The sequence below is a fragment of the Capricornis sumatraensis genome, chromosome 16 (assembly GCF_032405125.1).
Source record: "Capricornis sumatraensis isolate serow.1 chromosome 16, serow.2, whole genome shotgun sequence".
In the NCBI taxonomy this organism is placed as follows: Eukaryota; Metazoa; Chordata; class Mammalia; order Artiodactyla; family Bovidae; genus Capricornis; species Capricornis sumatraensis.
The window spans coordinates 81,180,276-81,204,407 of NC_091084.1; the positions used below are offsets into that span (position 1 = coordinate 81,180,276).

Below are 24,132 nucleotides of genomic sequence, written 5' to 3' on the forward strand. Positions count from 1 at the left end.
GTTGTGGGGAAACGTGTACGTTACCACCTGTGAAATTAGACAGCTGGTGAGAAGGAACGGCGGAGGGATCGGAAATCTGGTGCTCTGTGACAGCCCAGAGGGGTGGGATGGGGCGGGAGTGGGGAGGGAGGTTCCAGTGGGCCAGAACGAATGCATACCTATGGCTGACTCATGCTGAAACCAACACAGTATTGTAAAGCATTTATCCTCCAATTAAAAACAGATAGATTTTAAAAGGTTGCCCCCTTGTATATAAGGACATGAATCGTATTGAATTAGCACCCATCTTAATTACCTCATTTTATTTTATTAAAAAATTTTTAAATTTTATATTGAAATACAGTCAATTAACAATGTGTTAGTTTCAGGTATATGGTAAAGTGAATCAAGTATGCATATACATGTATCTATTTTTTCTCCAAATTCTTTTCCATTTAGGTTATTACAGAATATTGAGTAGAGATCCTTGTACTGTATAATAGGCCCTTGTTGGTTGTCTGTTTCATTTTGTTATTATTTAAAAGTGTGTATTTATTTGGCTGTGCTGGGCATGCAGGCTCTTTGAGCTTTAGTTGCAGCCTGTGGGATCTAGTTCCCTGACCAGGGATCGAACCCGGGCCCCCTGCCCTGGGAGCACCCAGTCTCAGCCACTGGACCACCGGGAAGTCCCAGTCATTTGTCTTAAATATAGCAGTGTGTGCATGTGATGAGCTCATTCAATGTGAGTACTTCTGTAAAGGCCTTATCTTGAAATAAGGTCACATTCTGAGGTATTGAGGGGAGGGCTTCAATATGTGAATTTTGGGAAAGACTCAGTTGAAGCCGCAGCAATCATAAGCGGTCCCGTGGCCTCCTTCTCGCTCTGCCTCCTGGATCACTGACTCTGAGTCCAGCCGCTGTGCTGTGAGAACACTCAAGGTCTGCTCGGCAGGGACCAAGGCCTCCTGCTAACGACCAGGTGGCTGAGCCACACTGAAAGCAGCTTCTCCAGTCTTGGGGATGACTGCCGCTCTTGAGGACCTCTTTCCCCTCCAGCTTCATGGGGATATAACTGACAATTAAAAATTGGTTGCATTTAAGATGATAACTTGATGGTTGGTTTTGTTTCTCAGACAGCTTCTGGGATCTTAGTTCCCTGACTAGGGACCGAACCTAGGCCCACAGTCTTAACCTCTAGACCACTGGAGAAGTCCCACCGATTTGATATGCCTATACACTGTGAAATAATCCCCATAATCAATCCAATTACCGTAATCATCACCTCACACAATTACTGTCTGTGTGTATATATAGATATGTCGGGGGTGCTCGTGGTAAAGGAAGAACCTGCCTGCCAGTGTAGGAGGTGCAAGAGGTGGGGTTTGACCCTGGGTCAGAAGATCCCCTGGAGAAGGAAATGGCAACTCACTCCAGTATTCTTGCCTGGGAAATCCGTGGACAGAGGAGCCGGGCAGGCTGCCATCCGTGGCGTCGCCCAGAGTCAGACACGACTGTGCGCCTGAGCGCCAGCACTGCGGTGTTTACATCAGATCTGTGGAACTGGTTCACCTTTCATAACTGAAACTGTGTGCCTGGACCAACAGCTCCCATCTTCTACTTAGTCCAGCCCTTGGTAACCAGCATTCTACCCTCTGCTGCTCTGACTCTGATTTTTAGATCCGCGTGTAAGTGAGGCATTTGTCTTTCTGTGCCTGCTTATTTCATTCAGGACAGTATCCTTCAGGTTCATCCAGGTTATTGCAAATGGCAGGATTTCCTTATTTCTAAGGCTGAATGACATTCCACGCGTGTGTGTATGTGGGTATACCTATACGTACACACATATGTCCATGTGTATAACCTTTTCTTTATCCATTCATTTGCTGACAGATAGTTTCCATTTCTTGGTGACTGTGAACAAGGCCGCAATAAATGCGGGACTGCAAATATCTGTGGCATTATTTCCTTTGATATATACCCAGAAGTAGGGTTGCTGGATCAGAATGGATTTCTATTTTTAATTTTTTTAGGAAGCGCCATGCTGCTTTCTGTAATGGCTATACTGATTTCTCTTCCCACCAGGGGTGGACAAGGACTCTGGCTGACCCCTTGACTGCAGCCGTATGAGAAACCCTGGGTAGAACCACTCGGCTCAGCTACCCTGGAATATTCAACTTGCAGAAATCGTGAGATAATGAATGCTTGTTATTTTAAGCTGCTAACTTTGGGGGTAACTCATGCAGCAGGAGAAAATTAAAGTGGACCCTACTGGAAGGGACAAGGGAGGAACCAACAGGCATGTCTCCTCTGCCTACTGGCTTTCTCTAGGACTTCATCCATAGGGAGAGACATGAGCACCTCGTGGCTTTTGAGTTTACCTGTTACAGTTCCAGTAATGCAGAAATCCCAATTTCAAATTTCCGCGAGAGTGCGGGTCAGCTGGGGCAAGGACAGATCACTGTAGGGATGAGTCCAGGCTTCCTGGGACATGGAGAGTTTATCTTTGGGGGAGTTCACTAAGAAAAAAGAACACTAGGGAATTCCCTGGTGGTCAAGACTTGGAGCTTTCGTTGCCAAGAGCACAGATTCAATCCTTGTTCGGGGAACTAAGATCCTGCAAGCTGCTGGGTGTGGCCAGAAAAAAGAAAAAAAGAAAAAGAACACACGATTACACACAAAAAATGATTTCTTGGGGTGGATGAGAAAATAAATCACAACAAATAAAAAATGTTCTATCAGTGACAAACACCAATGCGTCACAAAAAAAGAAACAAAACGGTCTGATGTTTGTGTCAGCTACCCCGACGACTGGACGTGGCTTCTGCGCCTGTATTTTCTGTCCATTTCAGGCCCGTGTGCGTCTGAGTGCTGTGGCCACAGGAGTGTAGTCGTCTGAGTTCCGACTCCGCACCGTCACGCCTAATGCCGGGAGAGCCGGCACAATGGGTACGTCCTGAAAGCTGTTCTCCTCTGGGATGACTACCAGTGTGTGCCAAGTCGCTTCAGTCATGTCCAGCTCTTTGCCCCCTATGGGCTGTAGCTGCCAGACTTCTCTGTGCGTGGGATTCTCCAGGCGAGAATACTGGAGTCTGTTGCCATGCCTTCCTTCCTGGGGTCTTCCCCACCCAGGGATCAAACCAGTGTCTCTTACGTCTCCTGCACTGGCAGGTGGCTTCTTCACCACTCGCGCCGCCTGGGAAGTCCTGGAATGACTACCAGTAACTGAACCAAATGCCAGGCTCTTTAGAAATCATAAGAATATATGCGACAAACCCAAGCAGAGTGCAGTCCCATCTCAACCAGCCCTTAGCTGGGCCTCACATTGCCAGCAGCCACTCTAAAGCTGCAGAAGGGTGAGCGGATGCGGGCGAAATCAGGGTGGAAAGAGGCAGTGGTTTTAACCAACTGTGGCTAAAAATACCTTCGTTCTAAAACTTTACAAAAAGACATCTGAGGATGTGAGCACGTAGCCACGGCTTTCCTAGGGCCTTGGGAGAGTCCTGGCAGGTAAGGAGCCCTGAAGCCTTGGTGTGTCACCCTTCCGGAAGATTTGTCTCTGGGCAGAGTCTTGTATTAATAGGACACAGTGATTGCTGGAAGCTTAACCTGGTGGATGGGGCAAATGTTTCCTGAGAAAATAACAAACCCCGTAAGGAGAGATAATTATAACGCACAGTGAGACGAGGCTCGGGAGGACCAAGGGTGCAGAAGTGTGGGAGTGGAGGGTTGACTCAAGCTCGCAGAGTCGACGTGAGGGATCGCTTACTGTGGGAAAGGACGTCTGCCTGAGGGGGAAGAGTGTTCCAGGCGGACACGTGGCCTATGTGACGGGAGGAGGTGTAAGAGACTGTGGCTGATTTGGGGGGCACAGCAGATATTGCAGGGATGTTGGCGTGAAGGGCGTGAAGGGCGTGAGGATGCTTGAGAAGTGACCCAGGACAGCAACCTAGGTCAGGTCACGCAGGGCCTTTCGAGTCATGCTGAGTCTTCTTTGGACTCTACTCCGAAGGAAGTGGGGCATCAGTGAAGGGTTTTCAGCAGGGAATTTGGACGATCAGATTTGTATAAGCCTAACACAACCCTGAATATTCACTGGAAGGGCTGATGCTGAAGCTGAAGCTCCAGTACTTTGGCCACCTGATGTGAAGAGCTGACTCACTAGAAAAGACCCTGATGCTGGGAAAGACTGAAGGCCGGAGGAGAAGGGGATGACAGAGGATGAGATGGTTGGATGGCATCACCGACTCATTGCACATGAGTTTGAGCAAGCTCTGGGAGATAGTGGAGGACAGAGGAGCCTGGCGTGCTGCAGTCCACGGGGCCACAAAGAGTCAGACAGGACTTAGCCACTGAACAACAGCAAAAACTACAGCACTTGAGTCAGTATGGGAGGCTCAGCTATGTTAGAAGAAGACTGTCCACAGATAATTTAGAGACCCGATAGACCTTTGTTCAGTGACAGCGTCTAGTCTAGCAGACTGGGAAGCGCTCTGAAGAGCTGTGCAATTCGAGAGAGTTTTGCAGGCCGATGTGAGTAGGAACAAGGAAGTTAAACTGCGCATTTGCTTTTTGTTTGATTTTTTGCAGATTGCATTTCACTGTAATTGTTCCTGGAGAAGGAAATGGCAACCCACCCCAGCATTCTTGCCTAGAAAATCCCTTGGGCAGAAGAGACTGGCAGGCTACAGTCTGCCAACTGGGGCTGCAAAGGGTTGGCCACAACTGAGCGACTGAACGCATAGTTAATTACAACATATTGAATGAAAATTCCTGTGCTATATGGTTAAAAAAGTTAAAAAACAAAACAAAACTGGGCACTTGCCCATTGGGTAAAGCAGGGTTGTTTCCTTACAAGGAGAAAAGGGAAGTCTTGGATGCCGGTCAGGTGACTTGTGCTGAGTAGGCAAGCAGTGTTGGGTGGACCCAGGGCTTTCTCTTCTGGGGGAGCAGAGAAATTTAGTTAAGTTTTGCTTTGTTGATATGGGGCTTAGCATGAATCCATTCTGGGTCTATTGCGGTTACTTTAACAGAGGAAACTGGAACCCCTTTCTATCTCAAACGCAGCAATGCAGGGGGGAAAAAGCCCTAATAAAACAATTTGAAAGACATGATTGAACTCAAATCTCAGGAAAGGAAATCCCTGAGAGCCAGAACTGAAGAGAACTCCTAAACGTGGGGAAGGGAGGGGAACTTGGACTGTGGCCCCAGCGGAAGGGGCCTGGATTAGGGTCTGTAGGGTTGGGGCTGGGCTTGAACGATCAGACACGTTGAGGGGTTGTCTGGGCCGCAGGCTTGGCATAGGCAGGATGCAGTGACTGACTTCAGGAGTCATAAATCCAGCTGTCCACCCAAGCCTCTGTGCGAAGGGTCAGGACGCCAGAGATCTGCAGATAATGGGTCATTCCTGCCTTAGCTTCTGACATGGAGACCTCTCAGAGACCTCCCTCCTCTCCCAGCGTGTGGGCTGCACTTGCCTCCTTGTGCAACACAGTCACACTTTTTTTTTTTTTGGCTGCACTGGGTCTTTGCTGCAGCACAACGCGGGCTGAGTTCCCTGACAACGTGGGATCTCAGTTCCTGGACCACGATCACCAGCGATTGAACCTTCACTCCCTGCGTTGGAAGGCAGATTCTTAACCACTGGACCACCAGGAAAGTCCATCCATGTATTAACTGAGATCCTACCGTATGTCAGAGATCATGTACTAGGGGTTCAAAGATTAAAAAGAAGAAAAGAAACGAACCCTTTAAATCTGCTGAATGATTATCTAGGAACATATCCAGTGAAAAAGGTTTGGAAACTTGGAATTTCTTTTCCTGAGCTGGTCGCTTTTTTGTTTTGCTTTGTTTCCGTGGGTTCCAGTGGCCTCCTGTTGATGATTGTTCAGCGACTGCTCTGGCAGGAGGAGATGAACGCGTGTCCCTCCACTCCACCATCTTGAACTGGAAGCTGCGATCCCCCTTAGCTGGTCTTAGCCTCAGCGGTTTTCCCATCTCTTTTCCATCCAAGGCCCTGCAGGACCTTTGAACCATGATGAGTAGATTTCCGGAGGTATATCCCGGCAGAACAGGCACAAGCGAGGGAGGGTCCCACTCACTGTGCGTGCTCATTTGCTTCAGTCGTGTCTGACTCTTTGCAACCCCATGGACTGTAGCCCACCAGGCTCCTCTGTCCATGGGATTCTCCAGCCAAGAATACTGGAGTGGGTTGCGTGCCCTCCTCCAGGGGACCTTCTGGACCCAGGGGTCAAACCCATGCCTCTTAAGTCTCCTGCATTGGCAGGTGGGCTCTTTACCACTAGCGCCACCTGGGAAGCGGTTATAAGTCTCCAGCAAGGGCCCCATCCTACGTCTGGTACCTTAACCAGGAATGTGTCCATCAGGCTTGGGTCTTCATCAACTGAACAGAGGCTCTCTGCTCAGTTGAGCACGACCTCTACCTAGCAGCAAGCAGATGTGACTGAAGGGCTGGTGAACCGATTATGACACACAGGGCAGGGTCTGAGGGCCTCTTGGGTCTTCAGTCTCGCGTTGGGCAAGCAATGAGCACAGCAAGCTTCTGCGGAGAAGCAGGGTGTGTATAGGCTGGGTGGAATTCGCTGACGGCTGGGAGAAAGTCCGTGTGTAGGGTGGGGTTAGGGTAATGTATGCCCTGAGGATTTATAACTTTCTTCCTGACGAGGGGTGTGGCATGGAACGTTTGAGGTCCAACTCTTGGAAAAGGACCCAGTGGACAACCTGCAGGCTGCTTTGTTTGTGTGCCCAGGAGTGGATGTTGCGTTGGATGGGGTGGGGGCCCCTTGGAATGGGTATCTTGTTCTCTAAATTACGAATACCTACTTGGAGATCGGATTGCCTCACTGTGCTGCTAAGATCGTGGCCTCTGGAAGCTCTCTGGTTCTGGGAGAAGGGCAGGGGTGAACCTCAGCCGCTGAAAGAAAGCCTGGTCTTACCATGGCTAGTTTGGAAGCCACCAGCCAATGCGGCTGCTGAGCCTTGAAAGATGCCTGGTCCAGACTGAAATATGAGAGAAAGACATGCTTCAGATGTAGACTTCCTGTGGGAAAAGAAGAGAACATAGCTCATTACTAATGGTAAAACACTGACTGCATGTTGAAGTGACTATTGACATATTGGGTTAAGTAAAATTTATTTTTGAAATTAATTTTGCCTGTTTAATTTTTTAAAATGTGAACAACCGCTAGGAAAGGTAAATAACATGTGTGGCCTGTGCTTGTGGCTTGCATGATGCTTCTTTTTTTTTTTTTATATACCCAGCGATGTTTATTGTTAGTAAGAAGATTGCATCCCTCACTTCTAAACAAGTGCATACATAGGTGGATGTACAAATAGGAGATGCATATTCACTGTTAAAAGAGAACGCAGACTGCATGACGTTACTCTTGGACGATGCTGCCTCAGCCCATCAGGACTTCTGGTTACCGTAGGATCTGAACTCCTGAGTCCCTGCTTGGTTCTTCCTCCCCTCCCCACGCTCTGAGAATCTGATTATTCTCCATGACCACCACTTCCTCCTTCTCATCTATGAATCTGAAAGAAGCAGCCATAAGCCCTTAAATGTGATAAGGAGATAACCTTCAGGAATTGCTAGGAAGAAGCAGCTACGAGGGAAGGGGTTGGGAGACTGAGCCCAGCCCTGCTTTCTGTAGAAGGAAGGGAAGGCGAGGAGGGAGGTCCTCTAAGGCTAGGGGTCTCAAGCAGGCTCCTTCCTTCCTACCCCCGGGGGACATTTTGAAACATCTGGGGACATCTTTTAGCTTCCATGACGGCTCAGATGGTAAAGAATCTGCTTGCCGATGCAGGAGAAGCAGGTTCGATCCCTGCATCAGGAAGATCTCCTGGAGAAGAAAATGACAACCCACTCCAGGATTCTTGCCCAGAGAACTCCTTGCACAGACGAGCCTGGGAGGCTACAGTCCACGGGGTTGCAAGGGAGTCGGACACAGTTCAGCAACTAAACAGCAACAACAAGGAGACGTGTTTGGTTGTCACACCCGGTGAGATGGGGATGCTACCAACATCTTAAGGCAGAGGTCAGGGAGGCTGTGAAATGTTCTACAACACACCGGAAAGCCTCCCCCCGCCCCACTGCCACCCCCCACCAAAGAATCGTCCAGCCCCAAGCGTTGATAGTGGGAAGGTTGTGAGACCCTCACCCGCCTCGAAAGGCCTTGGATAAATGGGGACCTGGGACAGAAAAGAGGCTGCAGACCCTGACGCAGCAGGGAGCCTGCCTCACCCCCTCCCATTCCCTGGCTCTTTCTTTTTATGAAAAATTTATTTATTTTTAATCAGAGGGTCATTGCCTTACAATGCTGTGTTGGTCTCTGCCATACATTGACGTGAATCAGGCACAGGAATAACACGTCCCCTCCCTCTTGAACCTGCTCCCACCTCCCTCTGCACCCCATACCTCTAGGTAGTCACAGAGTGCTAGGTTGAGCTCCCTGCCTCATACAGCACATTCCCACCAGCTATTTATTTTACAGATGGTAGTGTGTACGTTTCAACACTACTCTCCCCGGCTCTTTCTTCCTCCTCGGTGACTCATGGCGCTTCCCCTGTACTCCGAGCCTGTCTGAACTCATCCTGGTGGAGAGAGAAGCTCTCCTTCTCAGGCATGACTCACAGGCCCCGAGCCTCAGGCACAGACCTCTCCCTGCAAGAGATAAGCCCTCTGGGGGAGAGAGCTAGAAGGGGATTGATTCGGGGCGGGGGGTCAGTGGCCACTCTCTTTCCCTTACCTTGCTGGGTTTTTTTTTTTTTTTTCTCCCCTCTTGTTTTCAGTTCCCCTGCAGCTGCCCTGAACTCACCAGCAGCACCCGGTGAGACCTGACTCTACCAGAATCCTTGGACAGGTAGCTGGCTGTCAGAGTTGCTGGGCTGAGAAGGAAGCTGGCGGAAGCAGGCAAGGATTTCTCACAGAGGAGAAACCTGTGAATTTGCCTCTGGATTTCTTAGAGCTCTCCAGGGTCTGCAGCTGGGGGCAGTGCTGCTAGGGCTTGGACAGGTCCATCCTGTAACTTGAACAAGAGCCAACCAGTCTATCCTAAAGGAGATTGGTCCTGAACATTCACTGGAAGGACTGATGCTGAAGCTGAAACTCCAATGCTTTGACCACCTGATGTGAAGAACTGACTCATTGGAAAAGACCCTGATGCTGGGAAAGATTGAGGGCAGGAGGAGAAGGGGACGAGTGAGGATGAGATGGTTGGATGGCATCACCAACTTTATGAACATGAGTTTGAGTAAACTCCAGGAGTTAGTGATGGACAGGGAGGCCTGGTGTGCTGCCGTCCATGGGTTGCAAAGAGTCGGACACAACTGAGCAACTGAACTGAACTGATTCTGTAACTTTCCCACCAGATTTCATGGAGCCCTGATTCCAAACCCCAGCTCTGAAAGGCAAACTCCCTGCCCTCAGAGAATTTACTGTCTAGCTGGGGAACATGAAATGTGTATGCTTAAAATGATCTAAAAGGCTTTAAAGGGGACTCAGTGATAACAGAGGCTTTAAGGCAGCAGAGAGCCAGGGTTCAGGGTGACAATGGGGTTGCCAGAGCTGACAGCACCTGGGCTCTGGAGCCAGCTTTGGCTGAACCCTTTAGTACAAAAGGTAGCACTAGTGTTACCAAAACAGTGTGGTGAGGTCCGGCTGCTCGTCGCTCAAAAGCCAATCAACAGGCCGGCTTCATGGGAAGAAAGGTTTGCTTTATTTCCCCCCGCTGGTGGCGGGGGAGGGTGGTGGACGTCTGTCTGAGGGCTGACTCTCCCCCGACTGGCAACCAGTGGGTCAGAGCTTTTACAGGCAGAAGGAGGCTACGTGCGGAAACAGCACAGTCAGCTCTGACAGTCATCTTCAGATCAGCCATCGGGGGCCTGGCCAGGGTCAGACCTACAGTTCGTTTGACCTACAGTTAATCTTCAGTTCCGGCCTTCCCAGGTGGCTCAGTGGTAAGGAATCTGCCTGTCGTGCAGGAGACCCTGGTTCGAACCCTGGGTCAGGAAGATCCCCTGGAGGAGGAAATAGCAAGTCACTCCAGTATTCGTGCCTGAAGAATCCCATGAACAGAGGAGCCTGGTGGGCAACAGTCCATGGGGTCGCAGAGAGTCAGACACGACTGAAGCGGCTGAGCACAGCTGCCAGTTCCAAGGTCCATCTGTTCCCATTTCTCGGAGGCCAGTTCTCGGAACTGTCTTGGGTACAGTCCGGTCATTGTGTCGTTAACTTCTCCACCTGGTGTTTCATTATTGCTAAGACAGCTCCCGGGACAAGGCTCAGAATATGATCTGTAGAAGTCCTTGACTTTGCTTAATGACTACATTGTTATTATTTAGCCTCCTCTGACTGTTTTTCTTTGTTTCTGCCTTTCTCACTTCTCTGATTAAGCTTACTGACTAAATGCTTCCACAAAAGACAGGCAGAACACCTGAGGGGGTTGGGGGTGGGGCAAGAACCGTGGGGTCCTGCTCCATTTCACTAAAACCTAGGAATAAACGAGACTCTGCTCTCTGCTCCTGATGCCCGCACACAGCTGGGCAGAGTCCTCCCTAGGAGGACTGCTGGGGGTTTCCAGGTTGGTGTCTGCTGGAAAACGGCCCACAGATGCGGCTGGCTGACCTGGACAGGAGGAGTCCCGGCTCCCCACAGAAGCATGCAGCCCTGTAGCTTGCAGCAGTGGCTGTGGGCTTCAGCTGGGGGCATCCTCCCACTCTGCTCTTGGGAGAGGGGCTCCTTCGGTTCTTCCGCCTTCTGGCAGGAGCTGTGATTTACTGTGCGTCTATTCTGTGGCAGGTACTGTGTAGGCGCTTGGCTGTTTTATCCTATTTGTCAAGCAATAAGCAGTGGCTGGACATCCTCTCTGTACTGAACACTGGGGCAGAGGCTGGGTGACTGGGAAGTCAGCTAAAGAAAAACCCAAAACACAAATGGGAGAGAAAAACAAAACTGACATTTTCTTTTTCTAAAATTATTCCTTAAAAAAAACCACATTTATTTCTTTTGGCCGTGCCCTGAGTCACGCGGGATCTTGGTTGCCTGAGCAGGCATCGACCCAGTGCCCCCAGCCCTGGGAGCATGGAGTCTTAGCCACTGGACCACTAGCCTTTGTTCAGTCGCTCAGCCGTGTGAGACTCTTTGTGACCCCATGGACTGCAGAGCACCAGACTTCCACGTCCTTCACTGTCTCCCAGAGCTTGCTCAAACTCATGTGCGTTGAGTCAGTGATGCCATCCAAGCCTCCCATCCTCTGTCATCCCCTTCTCCTCCCACCTCCAATCTTTCCCAGCATCAGGGTCTTTTCCAACGAGTGAGGCCTTCCCATCAGGCGGCCAAAGTGTTGGAGCTTCAGCGTCAGCATCAGAGGGAATGGCAAACCACTCCAGTATTCTCCCCTTGAGGACCACGAGGGAAGCCCCCACACTGACATTTTCAGCGCCACGTGTGACCGCTGGTGTGCAGGTGATAATCAGCCTTGACCTGGTCCCTGGCTGCTGCTGAGATGGCTGCTAACTGGGGGTCTCCCCTGACTCAGGCACCTCGCGTACACTTAGACAACTGGATGCCGCGACCCCACCTGAGCCAGGCGCCACACGTGAGCCAGAAGCCCAGTTCTAATGATGCCAGATCCTCTCTAATTAAAAACCTGGGGAGGACTTCCCTGGTGGTACAGTGGCTAGGAATCCATCTGCTGATGCAGGGGACACAGGTTCGATTCCTGGTCCGGGAAGATTCTGCATGCACAGAGCAACAAAGCCTGTGTGCCACAGCTCCTGAGCTGGCGTTCTGCAGCTACGGAGGCCCATGTGCTTCACACCCTGAGCCTGTGCTCCCCAAGCAGAGAAGCCACGGCGGTGAAAAGCCTGCGCTCTGCAAGGAAGCCCAGCTGCGGCTGGCTGCACCGAGGGAAAGCCCGTGCGCAGCAACAAGGCTCCAGCGCAATAAACCAAACAGTGAAAAACCCCAAAACAGCCCCCAGGCAGCCTCAGGTGTGCGGGACACCCAGCCACGCTGCTTTGCCAGCCTGGGGCAGGGACCGTTCCTGGTCTGGCTTCACAGAGTGCCTTTTCTCCTCTCACACTCTCAGATCTGAAGCTTTCCTGGGCTGTGCTGGACGGGGCTCCCTACTCGAACCTTTTCTTTTTCTTTTGTTTTTCCCATTCAGCGCTCAATCTTTAGCTTCTGGTAGTTTTCAAACTTTTCTTTAATGAAGGCAGAGGGAACACAGAGCAGGGAATGATGACGGCGGCTGTAGGAGGCGGAGAGATTCCCCAGAAGAGGCTGAGTTCAGGCTGGGACTAGAGCTTCCGAAGGCGCTTCCCAGGTGGCCTGCTGGTGAAGAAGGTGAAGTGAAAGTGGAAGCAGCTCAGGCTGTCCGACTCTGTGGCCCCGTGGACTGTATGGTCCACGGGATTCTCCAGGCCAGAAGACTGGAGTGGGGAGCCGTTCCCTCCTGCAGGGGCTCTTCCCGACCCGGGGACTGAACCCAGGTCCCCCACAGTGCAGGCGGATTGTTTGCCTGCTGAGCCACCAGGGACGCCTAGTGGTAAAGAACCCGCGTGCCAATTCAGGAGATGTAAGAGGCGTGGGTTTGATCCCTGGGTTGGGAAGATCCTCCAGAGAACGGCATGACACCCCACTCCAGTATTCTTGCCTGGGGAATCCCACGGACAGAGGGGCCTGCTGAGCTACAGTCCATGGGGTTGCAGAGTCGGCCTCGACGGAAGAGACTTAGCATATTTGCACGCAGAGTTACCAAAAGACCTGTCAGGCTGACAAAGGGGTGGGGAGACACTCTCCAGGACTCGGAGGATGCGAGCAGCGGAAGAGGTGTGTGCAAATGCCAGCCAGGGGCTGCGGCCTCAGGGTAGGCGGTTGGTGGAACCTCCCTGGGAGGCTAGGTCGGCACAGGCTCTTAAGGTCGTACAAAGAAGCTGAGACTCACCCCAAGGACCAAGGGTCACAAACTCCAATATCTCCAGGGAACACTCAGGCCCCTCACGTAAATAAAAAGGTGTTCTTTCCACATGGACAGACTTTTCTTTATTTTTCTAACGAAAAGGGAATATTTATTTTGAGTTGCCCTGGAAGGCACGGCTGACAATAATTAATAGAAATCACAGAGCGCCAATTCTGTTTGTCAGAATGGTGACATTTCTAACTTTCAAAGCTGTCCAACAACAGAATGAACTGCCTTGATGCAGACAGGTCCAGAGTTTTGAAGGCCAAAATTTGATGGCGATATTTTGGAGAGGAATAAGTATTCAGTGAGGTTTCCCTGGTAACTCAGACAGTAAAGAATCTGCCTGCAATGTGGAAGGCCTGTGGTTCGAACCCTGGGTTGGGAAGATCCCCTGGAGGAGGGCGTGGCAACCCACGCCAGTGTTCTTGCCTGGAGAGTATTAAATGGAGGCATGGGCCAGATAAACTCGAAGACTTTGCCCAAGCGTATCTTGTCAATCCATCATTATTTTGCAACACAGCAAACCTTTTCTTCATCTTCTAGTTTAGTGGCATGAGCTCTAAGTGGTTCTTGTCACTTACTTCCAATTCCAGAGATCAACAGGATACTGGTTGCTGCCTTTCTTTCTGGCAACTATGACAAAACCCAGCACAATCCAAATTTGCCAGGATGGGGAAAACTTTTGTGAGTAGGTTCATTAGATGTGATAGCAAGGAGAGATTCATGTCCTCATTTGATCCCTCAGAGCCATGTATTCTGAGGGCGGCAGAAGCAATACCCTCTACTGATTGTTTTTTCAAAGCATGGTAAATTAATCATTCTCAAACAGTTTGAAAGCTTCAAATGTTAGTTACATTCATGTCTGGACACATTTTTTTTTTTTTTGTGAGGGGTAATATTACATCTACATTTTCTTTTCTTACTTTTGCTGGAGATGTGGATATAATAAATTTTCTCTACTATGATAAAAGGGGCTTCCCTGCTGGCTCAGTGGTAAAGAATCCGCTCGCAATGCAGGAGATGCGGGTTCGACCTCTGAGTCAGGCAGATCCTCTGGAGGATGGCGTGGCAACCCATTCCAGTGTTCTAGCCTGGGAAATCCCATGGACAGAGCAACCTAGTGGGCTATAGTCCATGGGGTTGGGAAGAGCTGGACACGACTTGGCGACATAGGGCAGCACCACTCTGATAAAAAGACAACAGAGACTCTGGGAAGAGTGATGGGGAAGAATCGCATGGGGAGAGCTAGAGAATCTGTCTTGTTTTAAAGGGCATCTCTGACTCAGCACCAGGTGACTCTAGCTATGCTGAGATTAAGACTGGTGGAGTGCTCCAATTCAATTTTTATTCCCAGGGAAGGTGAGAATGCGGGTGTTTGAAATGTGACTGCATCAGAATTTTTTATGTTGGCTAAAAACTTTAAACGTACTATTTGCTGCCCACACACCAGCTGTTGGCCGGGTGCATCAGGGTCGTGGGCGAGCCATCGGTCCTCTGCCAACCCCTGTGCTGGGCAGTAGGCAGTAAGGGAGGTGTGGTCAGGAGTGCCGCCAATCCAGTGGGCACTCTCCCCTTCTTTGTTAAAAATAGGGTCCCAGGATAGTCAAGGTGGCTGTGTGTGCAGCTGACGGCCGTGTTCCCCAGCCTCCCTTGCTTAGTCAAGTCATCTGACTCCCATGTGACTAAGTCCTGGCTAACGAGAGGCCAGTGATTGCGCTTGGGTGTGTTTGAAACGGCTACAAGATGGGGATCGACAGCTGGAAGTTTCCCTCTTCTCTCCAACTTTCTTCTTCAAACAGAGAAGTGATGGCTAGGGCTTCAGCAGCCACAGTTGACCAAGGCGAAGCCTTGACACGCAAGCCGTATTAGCACTCCCTACCGTGACAAAATGGCACGGACTGGGCAACGTGAACTGCAGGTATTTATTTTTTCAGTGTTCTGGAGGCTGGAAGCCCAAGATTAAGGAGCTGGGAGGTTTGGTTTGTTCAGCAGCCTCTCTGCACCTCCTGGCTGTGTCTTCACAGGATTTTCTCTCTGCACGTGCTCGTCCCTGGTGTGTCCAAATTTCTCCTTCTTACAAGACATCAGGTTGTATTAAAGGCCCTGCCTTCAGATACAGCTGGAGAAGGAAATGGCAGCCCACTCCAGTGTTCTTGCCTGGAGAATCCCATGGACAGAGGAGCTTGGCAGGCCACAGTCCATAGGGTTGCGAAGAGTCGGACACGACTGAAGCGACTTAACACACAGTCCAAATACAGTTATGGTCTGAGGTCCTGGGGGATGAAATGTCAGCATATCAGTTTGGTGGTGGGGAGATAATTCTGCCCATAACAGAAGTGGTGCATGAAAGATGCTGGGACAGAGAGACGCTGGCACCTGGGATTTCAGCACCTTCAGGGAGTGTCCATATCAGTCGGAACCATTTCTAGCCTTTTCTTTTTACATTTATTTTGTTATCTGCTTTTAGCTGCACCGCGGCACATGTGGGATCTTAGTTCCCTGACCAGGGATCAAACCTGCGCCCTCTGCATTGGAAGCACGGAGTCCCAACCACTGGACAGCAGCGAAGCCCCACGCCTTCGCTTTTAAAAAAATACGATTCCACCACAATTCAGGACACACGGGGATGCCTTCTCCCTGATCCTTTCGTCAGCCTGAAAAATCTCTTTGTAATTAATTCAGTTCTGCCTTTCACTTAACCTCTCCTGGGAAACTTCTCTGACTCCAGTAGGCAGCAGGCATCGTAAGAAACCTTCGGAGCTTTAACTGCTACGGTCAGATCTCTGTTGGGAGCAGCGGCCGGCGGTTCCTGGCAGATTCACGGCGCTTCCTGGAAGAGGAGGGATCTGGCGGGTGCGTGTTCTCCGAAGGTCTGAGGCGCAGGAGAGACATTCAAGGGTAAGGCAGACGCTGTCAGCAGAAACCAAACAGGAACGCCGAGGGACAAAAGCTCCCGCAGCCAAAACCGACCAAGAACGTTCCTGTTTATGACCTAAAGCTGAGAAGTGCGTTTAGGGGGTTCCATTTTGATTCAAGGAGCCTGGGTTCTCTGCTCTAAACCACTTTATGACCTTCCAGTGAGACTCAGAGCTGACCAATTCAGCCTCTAGGATTTGTTATTATTTTTGGATTGTCTGTAACCTGGGGATAATGTTTGGCTTACTTATCTTACAACACTTGGGGAAGATTGAATGTGAAAATATTTTAAAAAACACGAATCAATACCAGTGTTCCTAAAGTCATCTGTCCAGCTCCTTCGTGATCTTTTGCCTTGTACTGTGGTTTTTCTAAAAATTGGACTATTCTAAAAAATTTGTATTAAAAATATTTTATCCGGATCATAGTAAAGTGATGCAATTAAAAAACAAAAATGAAAGCAATATAACGTTATTAATCGCTAGCTAGCTACTGTGAAGTGCTAAGGTTTGCTCTTAAAAACAGAGACTGGATTAAGGAAGGTTTAAAGTCAAGCCAGGGCTTCCCTGGTGGCTGAGCGGATAAAGCGTTTGCCTGGAATGCGGGAGACCCGGGTTCGATCCCTGGGTCGGGAAGATCCCCTGGAGAAGGAAATGGCAACCCACTCTGTATTCTTGCCTGGAGAATTCCATGGAGGGAGGAGGCTGGTGGGCTACAGTTCACGGGGTCCCAAAGAGTCGGACACGACTGAGTCAAATTAGTACCAGGTAGAAACTTTTTAACTCTGACGTAATCAGAAGAGTTAAGAAAGGAAAACGAGAAAAGGAAGAACCTTCCCCGATTCAGCTGGATGCTGCTTCAAATAGCATGTTCCCGACCCAGGGGTCGAACCCGGGTCTCCCACATTGCAAGGCGACGCTTTAGCCTCTGAGCCACCAGGGAAGCAGAAAAGGAAGAACCTTCCCCCGATTCAGCTGGATGCTATTTAGTATGGCTGCATGGTGCGGTCTCCTTTTTAAACAACATTGAGGTATAGTAGATGGACAATGTTGTGTTAGTGTCTGGTATACAGTGAAGTGATTCAGCCATACATGTGTTTATGTGTCTATACGTGTGCATGTACACGTGCGTTCCTCTTGCACTCTTTTCCATTGCGGTTTACTTCTTGCTGCTGAATACAGCTCCCTCTGCTCTGCAGCAGGGCCTTGTTGTTTATCTGATGTGGTCTCATTCTTAAAAAACACTGGTGGAGGGAATTCCCTGGTGGTTCAGCGGTTAGGACTTCACTGCTGAGGCCTGGGTTCAGTCCCTGGTCAGGGAACTAAGATCCTGTAAGCCAAGCAGCATGGCCAAAATAAACACAATCAGACGAAAGTGATGTATAAGAGTGTTTGGTTTTTAACACGACCGACTGTATCACATGGGGAACTCTGCGTGGTGTTGTGTGGCAGCCTAGATGGGAGGGGAGTCTGGGGAGAATGGACACATGTGTATGTGTGGCCGGGTGTCTTTGTTGACTACCTGAAACTATCAGAGCCATTGTAAACTGGCTATGCTGCTGCTGCTGCTGAGTCGCTTCAGTCGCGTCCGACTCTGTGCGACCCCATAGACGGCAGCCCACCAATCTCCCCCGTCCCTGGGATTCTCCAGGCAAGAACACTGGAGTGGGTTGCCATTTCCTTCTCCAACGCAAAGTGAAAGTGAAGTCGCTCAGTCGTGTCCGATTCTTAGTGACCCCATGGACTGCAGCCCACCAGGCTCCTCCGTCCACGGGATTTTCCAGGCAAGGGCACTGGTTGCCATTGCCTTCTCCAAACTGGCTATACCCCAGTACAAAATAAAAAGGTGAAAAAATACAAAGAACATTTGGTTTTACGGAGAGGTTTCCCCAGGGAAGAAAAAAGCTCAATGATTGGTGAATACTTGTTTGTGCCAGACCCTGTGTGAGCCCATTTTATCCTCATGGGAACCTTGATAACCAGCTGAGATGGGGATTAATGCCCCCTGGCTCAGAGGTTAAAGGGTCTGCCTGCAAGGTGGGAGACCCGGGTTCAATCCCTGGGTCGGGAAGATCCCCTGGAGAAGGAAATGGCAACCCACTCCAGTACTCTTGCCTGGAGAAGTCCATGGACAGAGGAGCCTGGTAGGTTACAGTCCATGGGGTCGCAAAGAGTCAGACACGACTGAGCTCACTTCACTTCGCTCGGGAAAACGGAGGGTCAGCGTTGTGTTCCCCGACTTGACATCTCACAGCTGCCGAAAGAGAGAAAAGCTCAACGGCAGCATGAACTCAGGTACGCCCGTACCGCGTGTAATGCTGTGATCCGGCTCCTCCTCATGACGCTTGGAATTAAGGAAGAGCTGTGTTCGGTGTCTGCTGGTGAGATGCGCACAACAGAAAAAGTCAGAATAATGCACTGGTTGAGAACCAGATCTCGGGGCCAGGCTGGCTGGATGCACACGCTGGCTCTGGTCCTTGTTTGCTGTGTGACCTCGGGCCGTTTACTCAACCTCTCTGTGCCTCAGATTCCTAAGGGATGATAAATAATCATACTCATTTCAGTTTGTTGTGTGAAGATTGAGTGAACTGGTATGTGTTAGTCATTTAAACAGTGCTGGTACAGGCTTCCCTCCATTCAGGGGAATGGGTTAACATCACCCATGCTTTACCTTACGCCTGCCACGTTATAGCTTGGGGGTAGACTGTTCCACCCTGCGTTAGGAAGGTGGCAGGCCGAGGCATCTCTTCTTTAGAGCAGCCTTCACGTCTGTATTCCTCAGGCTGTAGATCAGAGGGTTCAGCGAGGGGATGGTCACCATGTGGAAGACAGACACCACCTCGTTCTGTTCCGAGGAGCTGCGAGAGCTTGGCTGGGTGTACATAGAGGTGGCGGTGCCGTGGAAGAGGCAGAGGAGGGCGAGGTGGGAGGCGCACGTGGAGAGGGCTTTGCTCTGAGCTTTGAGGGAACGCATTGTGCAGACGGTCACCGGGATGTAGGCATAGGAGACCAGGGTAACCGCGATGGTAAGGAGGATAACCAGGGCAGCAGACGGGAAGATGACGGCCTCAGCCTGGGCTGCGTCTCTGCAGGCAAGCTGGAGCACGGGGGGGATGTCACAGAAATAGTGGTGAATGATTTGGGGCCGCAGTGGGGCAGCCTGAAGACGGTCTTGGTCAGCAAAGCTGAACTGGCAACAGAAGCCGTGTAGGTGGCCGCCACCAGCTGGACACAGAGACGTGGGGACATGAGGCTGCAGTAGAGGAGAGCGTGGCAGACAGCGGCGAATTGGTGGTAGGCCATGACGGCCAGGATCAGACACTCGGCGGTGCCGTGGAGCGCCGTGAGGGCCATCTGGACCACGCGGCCTGCGAAGGAGATGGGCTGGCTGGAGGCGAGCAAGTCCCACAGCAGCCCAGGGGTGTTCACCGTGGAGAAGGAGCAGGCTATGATGGAAAGCACGCTCGGGAAGAAGTATGAGCGTGTGGAGCTGCGGCTCTGCGTGGATCAGGCTGATCATGCCCAGGTTGCCCAGGAGGGTGAGCAGCAAGAGTGCAAAGAGGCCGCCCCTGAGCCCCGCCCATGCTGTGAGCCCAGCAGGACGAACCAGCTGACGTGGGTGCAGTTCTCAGCTGCGGGGCACCTGTCAGGGCAGAGATGCCCACTGAAGACCCGCTCACACCCTCGAGGCAGACCTGGGGTCCGGGCTGACGTTCGCTTAATGCCCCTGGAGTGGGTGGTGCTAGCGGGATGCTGGTGTGGATTGAACACCTACTGTGTGTCATGTGCTAACTCATTTCCTAAATGGCTGTTGAAAGCACACACATGCTTTCTCATTTCGATACTATGCCCATTTAACTATTCACAATAGCTGAGGCATGGAAGCAACCTAAATGTCCACTGGCAGCTGAAGAGATAAAGGAGATGTGAGGCAGGTATGCCGTGGGGTGTCAGTCGGCCGTAAGGAGAGCGAAATATCGCCACCCGCAGCGGCGTGGGGGCCCAGAGGCCATCATGCTAAGTGGAGGAAGTCAGGAAGAGGAAGACAAGCACCATTTGGCATCACATGTGGAATCTAAAAGATGATGCGAGTGAACTGGCCCATGAACCGGAAGCAGACTCACAGGCACGGAGCACAGACGTGTGCTTGCAAAGGGCATGGCGTGCATGCGGGTGGCTTGGGAGTTTGAGATGAGCAGGTACAGACTATTGCATAGCATGTACACAGACTGTAGCATGTACACAGACTGTTACATACAGGGTGGGATAAACAGCAAGGTCCTACTATGCAGCGCATGGAACTATACTCAGTATCCTGTGATAAACCATAATGGGGAAGAATATGAAAAAGAACCTTTAGCTATGTGTAACTGAATCACTTTGCTGTATAGTTGAAATCGGCACATTATAAATAATCTATACTTCAATAAAATAAATTAAAAAATAGAACTTAAAAATATTATGTAGAAATATTATCCCCACTTATATTTAGTGAGATTAGCAACCTGATCAAGGTCAGAAAGCTAGGACATAGGAAAGTGGGATTAGAACTCAGTCAAATGAATTATCACAAGACTTTCGCATAGTTACAATCATTTTTGTCCCCAAATTTCCTGTTCCATGGGGAACTGGCATCGCTGATGAGTGTTGGAGGCCTGGGCCCAGAGGGGGAATGCATGACAGGACTAATCTGTAGCTTATTTTGGGGCAAAGGAGCCGACAGTGCCGGCCCCTCAGGCCAGGGACGCAGGAGACTGGGCCTAATGTCACCAGAGCCCAGGGTGACCCAGGAGAGCAGCGGTTTGTCCCCGTGTTCAGGTTGACTTGTATCTGTCAGGAAGATTTGCTGAAGTCCCCACCCTGGTACCTGTGAATGTGACCTTATTTGGAGATGGGGGTCTTTGCAGGTGTGAGCAAGTCGGATCCTATTTGATTAGGGCGGGCCTTCAATCCACTAGGACTGGGGTCCTTATGAGAAGAGAAAGTGGGGGCTCTGCTGGTGGCTCAGTGGTGAAGAAGAGTCCCCCTGTCAACGCAGGGGCCACGAGCTCGTCCCCTGATCCAGGAGGACCCCACGTGCCACTGAGTGACTCAGGCCGTGTGCCGCTGCTGGAGAGAGCCCACCGCAACAAGACCACCCAGCACAGCCGAGTAAACAAACAAACAGACAGACAAAGTTAAGACGAGAACGGGGAGACACAGGGAGGAGAACGCCTGTGAAGGGTCAGACTCAGGGAAGGTGGCCGTGTGAAGACAGGCAGAGACCGGGGTAACGCTGCCACAGGAAAAGAGGTTGGGTGATGCAAAGAGCTGACTCAGTGCCAAAGCCCCTGTTGCTGGGAGGGATTGAAGGCGGGAGGAGAAGGGACGACAGAGGATGAGAGGGTTGGGCGGCATCACCGACTCGATGGACATGGGTTTGGGTGTGCTCCGGGAGTTGGTGATGGACAGGGAGGCCTGGCGTGCTGCAGTCCATGGGGTCACAAAGGGTCGGACATGGCTGAGACTGAACTGACTGTCACAAACCTGGAATGCCTAGAGCTTCCAGAAGTTGGAAGAGACAAGGAAGCATCCTTCCTTCGAGGCTTCCGAGGGAGCTCGGTTCTGCTAGGAGCTTCACTTTGGACGTGTAGCTTCTGGAACTACAAGGGAGCATATTTCTCTTGTGTGACTCTGCACACTTTGTGGGACTTTGTTACAACAGCCGTTGGAGACTGCCACTCCCATCTGGGAACCCTCCTGGCTCTTGATGGAGGCTCCTGAGCCGTTGTCAGGAGCCTGGGGTTTCTGATCCATGTCTTCGACAGAGCAGAGACTCCAAGGGGAGAAAATGAAATGACACAGAGCCAAGTCCGTTCTATCATTTACTACTAGCTAAGAAAAAGATTTATCCGGCTCCGGGAGCCAGCGTGAGGAACTCCGCCCATGGCAAAGGTCTTGAGGAAGGAGGCTTTGGCATACGCAAAGGCAGATCCAGCCTCCGGAAACCCCCTGTTCCTAAGCATCTACCCCCAAAACCAGGGTCTGCCTACTTTACAGTTTTATGCTCTCACCTATACCCCTGGCTTTACGGGGGGCTGACCCCCATTACCTCTCGCGAGGAGTTAACTTACAGCTCCAAGTCAATAAAAATTCCTGGGCGTGACAAGAGTGTTTCAACTTACGAACTCCTCTGAAGGTTATCTAGCGTGCTTGTACAGGTTCGTCCGGCCACATGTGATTGTTTACAGCCTCCCAATCGTGAGAGGTACAAGATGTTTTAGACTTACTAAAGGCAGATTCTTTTGGGAAGTTAGAAATTATTGGTATAGTGGGTTGGTTAGGAATTATATTGGTGAAGGGTTTTTCATTTTTTGTGCCAATAATTGCTGCTAATTCCCTGCCCTGGGTGTGACAAGGGTGTCTCAGGTCAAACCTCTCTGCTGGCAGACTAGCTTGTGTGACAGGATTATCCATACTCCTGCCAAGCACATGATTGTTTACTACCTCTCAACCAGAAACAGCACAGAGAGCTTGGAGTATTTTGAAAGTCTTAATTAGCATAGGGCTTTTCTCATTGTTGAGTCAATGATTGCCGCCAGGCCTCCATATCCTTAGGCACCTGGGAATATATTAATCAATGTATTTGGAATATAGGAAAGGAAATATAGTAGTTTTTAAGGTTAGCAATACTAGACTTTTTGAGTTAATGAATTTTCTCTTTTGTAATAGATCACTGTACTTTGTTATAAATCACTGTGTCCTTGCTATGTAAAAATGTAACTTTATCACTATCTGAAGACTAAATAGATCTTAAGGGGAACATTGGTGAAGGGTTTTCATTTGTTGGGTTGATGTTTTGCTGCTAAATCTCCATATTCCCTGCCCTTATAATGAATATAACTAGCATATAGGAGAAATAAGTATTAACCTTTAAGATTAATCATGTTAACCTTGGGTTAAATAAATTCCTTTCTTGATTGTAACTCACTACACCCTCACCGTATAGGAATGTAACTTTATTTGGAGGGTGGTGCCTGGTTTAAGAAAAAACACCCTTGGAAAAAATAAGTTTTTTGGTTATCAGAAAGAAAGGATCATAAAATGTCAGCAGACCTCATGGCCAGAAAAGGATGTAAAACCCTTGAAACCTTTTTTTATACATTTATGTGAAGCACCTGATTTTGACAAATGTCAGGTCTGCTGACCCCCGCGTGACTCTGTATTCATCCCTACGTGTAACAAAAGGTATATAAGCAAACCTAAAAAATAAAGAAATCGAATCAGTTTCTGGAAAGACTGATTCCCCCGTGTCATTTCTTTCTTGCTCCCGTTTTTCTGGCTGAATTCCCATCTGGAGCGTGGGTGCTCGCCATGTCTACTTACTTGCCCCGGTTTTTAAGTTCCATGCGAGAAGGAGCCCAAGGAGGGGCACCTTCCGATATTCAAGTGGCACCGGCGGCCCAACATAGATGGTGCAAATTCCTTGTCTTGGAATTTTATTGGTACCCCACGTAAACCAAGTTATTCAGCCTCTTTTTCTCCGCTAATTTTCTAATCTCTCTCTATCTGTAATTAAATAAGTTTTTTCCTAGGACGCCTATTCCGTCCCCACCTTCGAATTACCCTGGATCCACCAGGGCTGGACCCTGGCAATCCAGGCTAATGGGCAGCTACAGTAAATACGAAAATTCCTGTTCGACAAGACTGTAACCAAAGAGCAACCTCCTGTGCGCTAGCTATTAACCGAAGGCAGCAGGGCATGCAGATCTGCGGCTCTGGGGTCCGTGGCTGGGCACAATTCTGAAGGCAGAATTGTGTCCCCAGCAAGCCCAGGCCAGCCTTCTCACGCCCTCCTCCCTGACCTCCCCAGAGGGGCTCTCTCCGCTGTAGTCATGCTCCCAAGCACTTCCGTCTGGAGGACCCTGCCATCTAGATTTTCAGATCGCCACGGCCGCTACTGTTCTGAGGGGAAACCCTGGGGTGGGGTCCCGGCCAGGGTCTGCTCTCTTTGGCTGGACATCTGCTCGATGAGTGGAGTGTCGGCTCCGGATCTGTGCCTGCGGCTTTCCGGTTTGTTACATTTCGTAATTCTGAATGGTCTGGATGAGGCTGGGAGCAAAGGAGGAATAAGACAGCATCTCTTTAGAGTTTTCAGGATAATGAGAAATAGGTGGTGTCTGTGTGTGTGTTCATTGCTCAGTCGTGTCCGACTCTTTCCAACCCCATGGACTGTAGCCTGCCAGCCTCCTCTGTCCATGGGAGTTTCCAGGCAA

The 24,132-nt window shown here is 50.2% G+C and overlaps 1 pseudogene; it reads right to left on the reverse strand.

Moving 5' to 3' along the window:
* Window positions 1-18,596: 18,596 nt before the first annotated feature.
* Window positions 18,597-21,673, reverse strand: LOC138092292 (olfactory receptor 5P55-like; annotated as a pseudogene).
* Between the last annotated feature and the right edge of the window lie 2,459 nt (window positions 21,674-24,132).